The sequence below is a fragment of the Choloepus didactylus genome, chromosome Y (assembly GCF_015220235.1).
Source record: "Choloepus didactylus isolate mChoDid1 chromosome Y, mChoDid1.pri, whole genome shotgun sequence".
Taxonomy (NCBI): Eukaryota; Metazoa; Chordata; class Mammalia; order Pilosa; family Megalonychidae; genus Choloepus; species Choloepus didactylus.
Genome location: NC_051335.1, coordinates 28,941,018 through 28,951,054, shown reverse-complemented (window position 1 = coordinate 28,951,054; position 10,037 = coordinate 28,941,018). Strand labels below are relative to the sequence as shown.

The 10,037-nt window shown below is 35.9% G+C and overlaps 1 pseudogene; it reads right to left on the bottom strand.

Annotated features, from left to right (window-relative positions):
• Positions 1 to 9,268: 9,268 nt before the first annotated feature.
• Positions 9,269 to 9,813, bottom strand: LOC119523960 (annotated as a pseudogene).
• Between the last annotated feature and the right edge of the window lie 224 nt (positions 9,814 to 10,037).

Sequence of the window (10,037 nt, the reverse complement as noted above, 5' to 3'; positions counted from 1 at the left end):
GTTCTGGGTTGTAGTTTGATAGTTTCAGGTATTTACTGCTAGCTATTCCAATTCATTAGAACCTAAAAAGGGTTGTCTATATTGTGCATAGGAGTGCCCACCAGAGTGACCTCTCAGCTCCTTTTGGAATCTCTCTGCCACTGAAGTTTATTTCATTTCCTTTCACATCCTCCTTTTGATCAAGAAGATGTTCTGCATCCCACGATGCTGGGTCTAGATTCTTCCCTGGGCAGGCCACTTTAACAAATTTTCTCAACATTTGTTTGTGAAAATTTTACACTCTCCCTCAATTTTGAAGAGAGCTTTGCTAGATAAAGAATTCTTGACTGGCAATTTTTCTCCCTCAGAATCTTAAATATGTCATACCACTGCCTTCTCGCCTCCATGGTGCCTGCTGAGTAGTCAGTACTTAGTCTTACGTGGTTTTCCTGTTATGTGTGGAATAACTTCTCTCTTGCTATTTTCAGGAGTTTCTCCTCTTCAGTATTTGACAATATGATTAATATAAGTCTTGAAGTGGGTTTATTTGTATTTATTGTATTTGGAATTTGTTGGGCATCTTTGATTTGCATATTTATGTCCTTTAGAAGGGTTGGGATATTTTCCTCAACAATGTCTTTGAATACTCTTCCTAGCCTTTTTTTTTCTGAATAAGTAGTAACAACTTTATTTTAACTCAGTGTACTGAAATGCAAAAAATATTTTCAGCAAAAATATACAAAAAGTACACATCTCACCATTAACATAAGCTGATTAAAAACTGGGCTGAAAAGTTCAATATATGTCTTTATACATTTGAATCTTGAAAATCAATTTCCCTCAAAACTAATTTTTAAATAATTTTAGCAGAATTTTATTTTTAAAAATGGGACACACAAGTTATATCTTCATTCTAAGAAACTGAATGCAAAATTAACTGGGTTACAGTATAAAATAATAAACTCTAACAAGAGAAAAAGAATTAAATGCAAGTACTCCTTTTCAAACAAAGTCCACACACTGCCAAGAGAAGACACAGTGTGGTGATTTCATTCCTAGTGAAGAAGTCTTGCATATGGTAGGCACTCAGTATTTGTTCAACCGGACCAAAAACTGACATCATTCCATGAACACTTGAATAATGTAGAGTGGAGAACTTAAGATGATGGCTAGGAGAGACAGGGAAAAAACACACCTTCATGAAAAATACTGGATAAAAGCCAGAAAGTCACCCAGAACACCAGTTCCAGCAATGTACCAGCTGGACAAGGTCTGCTAAATCTGCAGGGACCATGCACTTGGTGAAACCAGAGGTCTGCATTCTAAAACAAGTGAGTAAGCCTGCTGAACATACAGCAGCCATGCTGCAATATGGGGAAACTGTGGGTTGGTGTTTGGAGGTGGACTAGTTCTTTTATTTAAAAAAACCAAAAGCAGCTGCAGATACTGCAGCGAGAACCACACAGTGAAGCACAACAGGAATGGGCTGTGTGAATACCTTAATATCTGGTGTGAAAGATTGTCTTTTGCACACCCACTGCTAATTGTCTTGGAGGAAGGCAGAGGTGAGCCAAAAGGGGAAGATAACCATGCCACTTGCAGCCATCTTCCCATCCCGGTGGGCTGGGAACGCTCCTGCCCAGCACCAGTGCCACAGCACAGAGCCACAACAAAAAACCCAGTGTGACAGGAAGTGTTTCCAGCAACACATGCACATACCACAATATTGGGTGTGGACAATAGCCTTTTGCACACCCACAACTAATTGTCCCAGAGCTGGGAAGGCAGAGCTGTGTGAAAAGGGGGAAATTAACATGCCCTATACAGCCATCCTAACAGCAGGCTGGGAATGCCCCAACACAGCCTGGTGGCCCAGAACTTTCCCTGAGGGATGGTGTGCACTTGTGACATAGCACAACTTTCCCTCAGCAGAGGCCATAGAAGGGCATGGCCTGGAAGAGGGACCCACTCAGAAATCCCAGGGACCATATGCCAATACCAAGAACTTGTGGGTCAGTGGCAGACACAATCTGTGGTGAGACTGAAATGAAGGTTAGACTCTTGGAAGAGCCTTAAATTTCCAGGAATACCTGGGAGGTTTGATTATTAAAGCTGCCCTCCCTCCCTAAATGCTCAGACACATGCCTGACATTCAAGGTGGACAGCACCGCCAACACATCCAAACTTGGTGCACCAATTGGACCCAACAAGAATCAGACCCCTACACACCACAAAGACAAACCTAGGGAGAACTGACTTGAGGGGAATAGTGACTCACAGACACCATCTGCTGGTTAGTTAGAGAAAGTGTACGCCATCAAGGTGTAGCTCTGACAAATCAGAGATTAGTCTTTGAATAATTCTATATATCCTAAAAGAACACTATCAAGTTAAGCAAATGCCAAGAGGCTGAAAACAATAGAAAATTTTAAAGCATATGAGAAAACCAGATGATATGGATAATCCAAACCAAAACACCTAAATCAAAAGATCAGAGGAGATGCAGTACTTGGAGCAATTAATCAAAGAACTAAAGACAAACAATGAGAGCATGGCACAGGATATAAAGGACATGAAGAAACCTGAGAAGAGCATAAAGAAGAAATTGCAAGGGTAAATAACAAAATAGATGATCTTATGGAAATAAAAGAAACTGCTGACCAAATTAAAAAGATTCTAGATACTCATAGTACAAGACTAGAGGAAGGTGAACAATGAATCAGTGACCTTGAAGACCATAAAACAGAAAATGAAAGAACAAAAGAAAGAATGGGGAAATATTGAAAAAACAGAAATGGACCTCAGGGACATGATAGATAAAATAAAACATCCAAATATGACTCAATGGTGTCCCAGAAGAGGAAGAGAAGGGCAAAGGTCTAGGAAAAGTATTCAAAGAAATTGTCGGGGAAAACTTCCCAAATCTTCTAAACACCATAAATACACAAATCATAAATGCCCAGCAAACTCCAAATAGAATAAATCCAAATAAACCTACTCCGAGATATATTCTGATCAGACTGTCAAATACTGAAGAGAAAGAACAAGTTCTGAAAGCAGCAAGAGAAAAGCAATCCACCACATACAAAGGAAACAACATAAGACAAAGTAGTGACAACTCAGTGGCCACCATGGAGGTGAGAAGGCAGTGGCATGACATACTTAAAATTCTGAGAGAGAAAAATTTCTGACTGAGAATACTTTATCCAGCAAAGCTCCCCTTCAAATTTGAGGGAGAGCTTAAATTTTTCACAAACAAATGCTGAGAGATTTTGCTAATAAAAGACCTGCCCTACTGGAGATACTAAAGGGAGCCCTATAGACAGAGAAACAAAGAAAGGACAGAGAGACTTGGAGAAAGGTTCAGTACTAAAGAGATTTGGTATGGGTACAATAAAGGATATTAATAGATAGAGGGGGAAAATATGACAAACATAAACCAAAGGATAAGATGGCTGATTAAAGAAATGCCTTCACGGTTATAACGTTGAATGTAAATGGATTAAACTCCCCAATTAAAAGATATAGATTCGCAGAATGGATCAAAAAAAATGAACCATCAATATGTTGCATACAAGAGACTCATCTTAGACACAGGGACACAAAGAAACTGAAAGTGAAAGGATGGAAAAAAATATTTCATGCAAGCTACAGCCAAAAGAAAGCAGGTGTAGCAATATTAATCTCAGATAAAATAGACTTTAAATGCAGGGATGTTTTGAGAGACAAAGAAGGCCACTACATACTAATAAAAGGGGCAATTCAGCAAGAAGAAATAACAATCGTAAATGTCTATGTACCCAATCAAGGTGCCACAAAATACATGAGAGACACACTGGCAAAACTAAAGGAAGCAATTGATGCTTCCACAATAATTGTGGGAGACTTCAATACATCACTCTCTCCTATAGATAGATGAACCAGACAGAAGACCAACAATTGGGTAAGTGAATTTGATTTAACAGACATATATAGAACATTACATCCCAAATCACCAGGATACACATTCTTCTCTAGCGCTCATGGAACTTTCTCCAGAATAGACCATATGCTGGGAAATAGAACAAGCCTCAATAAATTAAAAAAAAAGGAAATTATTCAAAGCACATTCTCTGACCACAATGGAATACAATCAGAAGTCAATAACCATCAGAGACTTGGAAAATTCACAAACACCTGGAGGTTAAACAACGCACTCCTAAAATAAATGGTTTATAATGTAGAATGTAGGGGAATGATGTCATGAAACATATGACAACATGGGTGAATCTTCAAGACATAACGCTGAGTGAAATAATCCAGGCACAAAAAGAGAAATATTAGATGCTACCACTAATGTGAACATTGAAAAATGTAAAATAAATGGCTTATAATGTAGAATGTTGAGAAACTAACGTTAGAGAGCAATTAATGGAGGGGGAATGAAAACTGAATAAGAACAGATATGCTATCGTGGGTAAATTTAATGTCCTGGGAATGCCCAGAAATGACTATGGTTTGTTAATTTCTGATGGTTATGGTAGGAACAAGTTCACAGAAATGTTGCTATATTAGGTTATTTTCTTGGGATAGAGTAGGAACATGTTGGAAGCAAAGTAATTATTTTAGGTTAGTTGTATTTTTCTTATTCCCTTGTTACAGTTTGTTTGAAATATTTTTTAATTGTATACCTTAAAAATTTTTTGATACAGTTAATTGAAAAAAAAAAAAGAGAGTAAATTTAAAAAAAAAACAATGAAAAAAATATGCAGAGCCCCCTTGAGGAGCTGGTGGAGAATGCAGGGGTGTTGGGCTTCCCCATCTCGATGGTTGCTGATGTGCTCACAGACATATGGGACTGGTGGTTTGATGGGCTGAGCCCTCTACCATGGGACTTTCCCTTGGCAAGACTGTTGCTTCAAAGGAGAGGCTAGGCCTGCCTATAATTGTGCCTAAGGGCCTCCTCCCGAATGCCTCTTTGTTGCTCAGATGAGGCCCTCTTTAGCTAAACCAACTTGGCAGGTGAAATCACTGCCCTACTCCCTACACAGGTTCTGACACCCAGGGTAGTGAGTCTCCCTGGCAACGTGGAATATGACTCCCAGGGAGGAATCTAGACCTGGTGTCATGGGATGGAGAACATCCTCTAGACCAAAAGGGGGATGTGAAAGGAAATGAAATAAGCTTCAGTGGCAGAGAGATTCCAAAAGGAGCCAAGAGGTCACTCTGGTGGGCACTCTTATGCACAATATAGAGAACCCTTTTTAGGTTCTAATGAATTGGGATAGCTAGCAGTAAATACCTGAAACTATCAAAATACAACCCAGAACCCATGAATCTTGTAGACAATTGTATAAAAATGCAGTATATGAGGGTGACAATGTGATTGGGAAAGCCATATGGACTACATTCCCCTTTGTCCAGTTTATGGATGTAGGAGTAGAAAAATGGAGGGGGGTGGGAAGAGAAAAAAAAAGGAATGCACTCAGTGTTCTTTTCATTTTCGTTGTTCTTTCTCACTTTGGTTTTAATTCTTATTGTTTTTGTGTGTGTGCTAATGAAAATGTCAAAAATTGATTTTGGTGATGAATGTACAACTATGTAATGGTACGGTAAACAACTGAATGTATGCTTTGTATGACTGCATGATATGTGAATACATGTCAATAAAAATGAATTAAAAAAATAAGGTAGAGCTCATAATCTGTATAAAAAAGTTTTGAAAAATACATTCGTGTGCTGAAAGTGTTGACTTTACAATCCGGGAACGCTAAAAGAAATCCATCTACTCACCTTATTTTGCAAGAATGTACTGGATGTTTTGTTTTTTTTATCTATCAAGAGAAAAGCATGAATGTCCAAGTCAGAATATTTTATCTCTTCAAATATACTTGCTATGAAAAGAGCTTACTGATCTGGGTTTTCATAAAAACTTTACTTACTGAACAAAGTTCCTATTCTATTTTAGAAACACTGGGCATATATGATCCACAATTTTGAAAGAATTCTGCCTTGTTTTTAAGTGCATGCACAAAACTCAAGTGTAAATAAATTAGAAATCATACTTTAAACAATTTAAGCTATAATTTAGGTCTAAAAATATCCAGTAATATTCACGAAAAATTTTAAAGAGATCTTCATTAATATTTTAAAACAATTTTATAACTATAAATTTATAAACTAAAAAGGCACTGTTTTCACATTTCCTCATGAAGTAAATTGGTCATATTTGTGAGAATTATAATTTCTTCTGCCAACCAATTGCCCAACCCAAATAAAGCATATTTAAATGAAATATTTCAACTAACCTGAACTTTCAACATTTAACTGAGCCTATTTTCAGGAATTCATTGTTTTGAACATAACACAGACAAATCCAGAGAATACAGATATACATACAAACATACAAAAATGACCACATAATACATGCAAGGTTCTTCAATTACTATTTTAAAACAATGACACATGAGTTTTCAAGGAGGTAATATTGGCAAACCATAATATTATGGCACCTTCATATTTGTGCTCCAAATACTGATAAACATTAAAATTAAAAAAACAGAAAAGGTACAAATAAAGTGTCCTAACCCTTAGTCTAAAGAACAGTTCTCCAATGGCTATTTGAAACAACTCACTGCATTTCTAAGGAGAAGCCCTATTTAGGTGACAAAAGGGAAATAGGAACAGGCTGATAGTTCAGAAGGCAAGAATGTTCTTGTAAGAATCTGTGGCTATTGAAAACAATCTGCATGGTTTAAAAATGAAAAAAAAAGGTGATTAGAGCACTCATTTCAGAATATATCAACATGTTTTAAAAATCATTGCCTCGAGAACCCAAAATACTAAAAATATACATAATAAATAAAAAATAAATCAACTACCAAATGATTCTGTTAGTATAATGGTAGGGCATTATATTATCTGTAAAGTGGACATTTCTACAAGCATGGATAATCTTATAGCACAGTGTGTGATATTTTTGGTACAAAATGTGCTACCAAACTGAAGGAAAAAAAAGAAAAACTAAACTAAGGACCAACTGAAAGGTTCATTATACAGTATTGCTACTGAAGTCACTATGGTTAGAGTTGAAGATTCTAGCAATGAATTAATTCACAATGTGCCTGTGTGCATTTAATAATAATGGATACATCAGTATTTTTGTAATACATGACAACACAATTCTATAGCCTAAGGAAGGAATTCTTTTTCTTATAAGACCCTGACAAGATCTTAAATTATAATGTACATGTATGTGTATGTACAGTTTTAAAATTTCACACTGTAAACTTAATGGGCTCAATCTTATGGCAGACATAAGGAAGTGAGTTTCTGCTCCCCCAAGTTCTCCGACATCAGTAGAGTCTATTAACAGGTAAGAATCTTTCTTCTAGCCCAAGGGATTCTTCTAATTTCAAATTTAAGTTAGTACAACAAAGACTCAAACTACACAGAAATTAAGATATCTGATAATATGAGCTTTTTAAACTCCAGTTTGTTGTGGATGACAAATGGTTATTTGTCAGTGTTTGCTTAATATAAATATGAACCATTCTTCTGATGTATTAGTATTGTGTCAGTGAATATGTAATAAAGAAGAACTAACAAAAATAAAATCTATTTTAAAACATAAGGCTTCAGTTTTTCCCTTTTGCCCTCAATTCAAAAACTAAATTAACAGCACAATTTAATAATTTAAGAATAAAGTTATATATGCAAATATATAAGTACATGCATTTTTTTCCAGTGACAAACTTTTTCCTTTGTGGTGAAATATAAAATCTTGCCTATGAAGCATCTTGTCACTGTTACAGTAAATCAGATGCAGTGACTTGACACTGAACTCTCCTGCTTCTCTCGGACAATGCACCAAACAGACCTCCATATTGAACAGAGCTATCAAACACTGAACAAGTGTATGTGTTTAAAGCTAAAATTCATTTGTAATAAATGGCCTATTAAAAGCAGTTTATAAATAATTTATCCTGTTCACATTATGCAAAATATCATCCACAATGTTAGTACAGTAACTGAAACAGTAAGGAGAAAGTGGGAGGAAAAAACAAATGTTTTGTAGTGTTGCATGACATTTTCTAATGGTTCTCTCCTTTAGTGTGCACATCCCACAAGCAAATAATATCAGTTCACTGCTTTTAGAAGGAAGGTAGACTGGCTGTCCAGGATTCATTTATTGTTCAGGTGCCATCTCCAAAGTGTGATAAAACATGAATAAATTCAATAATGAATATCTGAAATTCAAACCAAATTAACTATAATCAAGGATATCTTTCTTATTATCACAAACATCTCACTTGTCTCAATCTGTTTTAAAAAATTCTTTCAAAAAGTTAAGACAATTAATTATACCTTATTAATTCCCTCAAAAGCAAATAATATATGTACCATTCAGCATACAAAAGATACTTATTAAAAGTGCATATATATCTTTTTTAATTGGTCCACTCATTAAATTTACATTTGGTCATCCTTACTTTTAACATGTACAGAATTCTTCATATAAATGTAGGTCACTATAGACTTTAAAAAATTACTTCAGCACAAACAGTGCTTTGTTCTTGTTGAAATCTTAAGCTCAACCAGTTCTCCATCATTGTAAACGTGGGATAACCCCCAAAAGAAACACAAACAACAGTTTGTTATGTTTCTCTTAGTTTGTTGGACAGTTACATACTGACAAACACTACAAATTTTGCTAAAAATTTAGGCAGACTCATTGAATATTTGCCCCCTGAAATGAAAATTAAATTAGGATTGAAGCAGTGTATTGCCAGAACTTATCTCAAAGGTAAGCAGGTTCTCCTGTATTTATAGAACTTAGACTGGAGATATTGCAGGTAATCTCCATACAAGTGCTTTTAAGGAGAACCTTTGAGATAGCATAAGACAAACCTTATAAAACTTATTTCATTTTTCTCAAAATAATGCAAAATCCTTTTGAAATTTAATTCCTTCAGTTATCCATATTACTGCATTATGGACCTAGTGCAATCCTGCATAGCCTTGATCAAAATGACAAGGCACAATAAAAAAATTGAAGTATTATATGAACAAGAGAAGTCACAGAAGATAATTTAAGGCCTTGAAGTGAATTAGAGTATAATCAGTCTAATTTAAAACTGAAGAATAAACCATAAATTATCCACCTGAAAAGCAAGCAATATGCTTTTTCAGCTTTTGTTCTGTGGACAAGATAACAGAAACAACTCTTATTTATGGTTTGTGTATTAGAATCCTTCTGGACCTGGATAAGTCAAAGTCAATTCCATTGTTTTACAGTTCATGGAAGATTTCAGGACTGTTTTAGCCATTTGCATGGAATGCCAAACTGTGGACACTGAAGATGCTAGTGCTCGGAAGGCTTCTGCTACTAAATGAGGGTGAGACTGAAACATGGACTTCCACTCTGATGTTTCCATTATGTCTGCTGCTTGGTTGCTGTTCTTTTTTTCCCATCTTTCCACCCAAGTTGTCGAAGTACACTGCATCTATTAATAAAGTCTATGGCTTGGGCTTTCAACTGCTCTGCACTGTGCAAATCTGCAAGACAAGGATATCAGCAACATTTTCTACTGTGAGGTTACTACACAAAGCTTCTTCATACATCACCTTTAGCCTTTCCAGTGCATATTTGTCTGCAGCTGCCAACAAGTTGTCGGCCATTTTGTCCAGGTTTGGTGCTTTACCTGTATAAATGAATCTCACCATTTCTTTAAAAACCTCAGAGTCTACATCATTTGTTTCCACTTGTTTCTTTTTTCTTTCTTCCATTTTATATTCAATCATTGCATTAAAAACTGGGGAACATGCTGCAAGCACAGATATATGAGCTTTAAATTTTTTTTTACTTTTTATTTTGAAATAAATTCAAACTTACAGGACAGTTGCAAAAATAATACAAACCCCATACACAGAACTCCAGCCTACCCCAACCCCCCTCCACCGATACCCAGATCTACCAACTTTAATATTTTGTCACTTTACCATTTCTTTCTTTCCCTCCCTATCATCCATCATCTATTGCTGTCTTCTGAACACATGAAAGCAAGTTGCACACATCC